Below are 2,987 nucleotides of genomic sequence, written 5' to 3' on the forward strand. Positions count from 1 at the left end.
TACTTAGTGGGATAACTGCATTGTTCCCGACTCCTCCTTCATGTTTTTGCATGGTGTATAAAAATGCTTGACAGTGAAAATAGTGAAACCAAAGAACTGTCACTTCAGCTTCAGACATGGATCTACCTCCGAAACATTAATGGCTTATCTTAGTCTTAGAGTTTAGCTTAAGTAGGATTACTAAAACCAATCAAACATTTGATGAAGCCTCCAATGTATATTGAAAAGTAATCTTTATCATTAGAACCAGTGGCTCATTTCTCATAGGACTTGCTATAATAAGGGATCCGGAGTGAAACGTCCAATTTTGAATGATGAGAAATCTGCACAAAATGAATACATAAAGATATATATTAAATGCAACGTCAGAAAGTGCTGATTCCTCGGTAGGATATGAAGGAAGTGAATGCGCTGCGCAGTGAGTCTAGACAAATGACTTGTGTACATTGCTTGATAAATAATAAATACGCCACGTCGCCGCGTGGTTGGGACCTGTAAATCATATCATGATTAAGGCTGGAGAGAACTCCGCGGACAACAGCACGGCAACTCAGGTGTGATCCGCGGAGTATGCTGGCTATCCCCTGCGGCCATCAGTCTCAGACATGCAGTGCACTTTGAGGGATTGTACCGGTAAATGCCAATGTTGGGCGTTTGAAATATTACAGGAGAAGGGATGAAATATTGAAAAGAAGATATAGGCAGAAATAATGTAAAGATAAGAAACAGATAACAGCGGTGAAACAGAAGAAAATGAATATGGCATGAAGACAGTAAAGGATATGGGCCATAATGGGATGCAACCCACTTTTAACAGTTTGACGTTTCTTCATTTGTTCCGTCTCATTCGAGAAGAAAAGTAATCTTTAAATGACCTCTACTGTTTTGTATCCTTTTCTTCGGTTGTTCTGCTTAGTTCCTCTATAACTGCTGAAGCATTGTGAGCGCCACACTGCCATTTATCCAACTGTTCTTCACGGCGCCCTGCCTGACACCGGAGCCGTAACAGCGCTTATCACCGGCGCACAGGCGCAGCCGTACGGCTAACGGAGCAGGGCGGATCTAACGCTGACAACAGGGGAGAGGCTGCGCTGGTGATTTTCTCTCACTGGCACTTCGCGCTCAGCGCAAATGGGTCCCATTTGGGGAAAAAAGGCATCCGTCTTGTAGCGGGATCATAAAATCTAGCGTTAAGGTGTTCGCTATTAAAGGCTGAATAATTTTGTTTGGTGGCAGTTTAGCCAACGTGAGTTGCTGCATTTGTATGCTTCATTGTATGGGTTCATCCACCTCTTATAGCTAATCAATGACTATGGGTTCATGTATGAGAGAGAATACCCAGATAGTGTCTGGTAATGGATAGCTTTAGCTTTAGGAAACCGATATCACCTTTACATAGTACTTTCCGATCACAGACGGCTTGTTCAACTGTGTTTTCAGGAAATAGATCAATGAATTAACACTTGCGCATTTTATGTATTTCTTTATCATTATGACCATTGCCCGAGCAACAGACCTTTGGAAATACCGGGTTAATTTAGGCCGATGGCAGTATACTGTATAAGGAAATATTACTGATTGCTTGAGGATTGACTAAGTGGATGATGGACTAATAAAGAAGGAGATGAATGACAGTTTTTATCTGAATTTAATGGGCTCATCTTTATGGATCTAAATTTTACTTGATTACCATTCCCACTTGTAACAAAAGTTTGCAATGATTGAGTACTTCAAAGTAAGAAATCAATGATTTAGCAGTGTTTTGTTTTGTTTTATATATCTATTTTCAAGAGGCGTCTACTAACCTCACGTACTGCACTGACCAATAGGAGACACTCCCTACGCATATAATAAGAACGACACATGTCCTACACCAGGCGATGCCACGCCTGCTTCTGAAGGGCACATTACGTGACATCACCATAGGCAGAACACGAATATTGGGAGAGTTGTCATGTTCACACCGTTCTTTACACTCAAATATGACGGAACCACGGCATTATACCAGCCCGAGTACCTGTGGGTGGCTGCTTCCTTACAACCTTCCCACGCAGTCTCGCATCTCTAGTTTCCACCTTGAACCCTCCGTCTTGACGCCTCGCATTTATTTTCCTTGCCGACTCCACCTTTTACTGGACCCGGCATCGTATTTTACCTGCCTGGCTCTAATCAACTACCGGCAGGTGCGATATAAACCGCCCCGGTCAGGCTTTAATATGGGCTGGCCAAATCGCAATGAGTCGAGAAATTGGACGGTAAATTTCTGTCGCCCCGATTAACATAGCAGATTTGTTATACACTTCCCTGCAGCTAGATCATCGGCGATATGTGAAATATAAATGACGTAGTTCACATTAGCTGCTGTGCTGAACACCTTGCGGTTTGTGAGCGGAATATTCCACTGTATTCTGTCGGAGGGGAGACCATAAGATGTTCCCATCAGAGAATACAATACTGGCTTACCATACCACATAACAATTTTCACAGTTTATGGAATATTCCAATGTTTTGAAGGCGTTGGCTATGAGAAATCATGGCCAATCATCAATATTACTTTGGATCATCCCAATGATAGCTTCAAAAGATACCATACAGACGCTCCTTTCCACACTAACGGATACTTTCTCTTCTTCTTTGTAAGTCTAGTCTCAGGAGACCATCTGTGCGCCTCTGGAAGGTTGACACTGACTATCGTGCACACTAATACATGTTCAAAAATGCACTACTGTTCTCCGAGTATATACGCCATCTGGCGATGTATCTCAGAATCTAGGCAAAGCTTTCAACACACGTACTGGTATTTACCGCGAGGACCTTTAAATGTTACACGGATGAAGGGCAGAGGAATATTCCGAGCGGGCAAACATAGCATGATTGGGAGTGACGTGTGTGTGCGCTCCAGAAATCTAGTGACAAAGAACTTACCAAAGTGGTGGCTCAACAGACAAACCTTAGAAAACAGATGAATGAACTGTATGAGTTTCTTC

This window comes from Branchiostoma floridae, chromosome 9 (genome assembly GCF_000003815.2).
Source record: "Branchiostoma floridae strain S238N-H82 chromosome 9, Bfl_VNyyK, whole genome shotgun sequence".
NCBI classification, from domain to species: Eukaryota; Metazoa; Chordata; class Leptocardii; order Amphioxiformes; family Branchiostomatidae; genus Branchiostoma; species Branchiostoma floridae.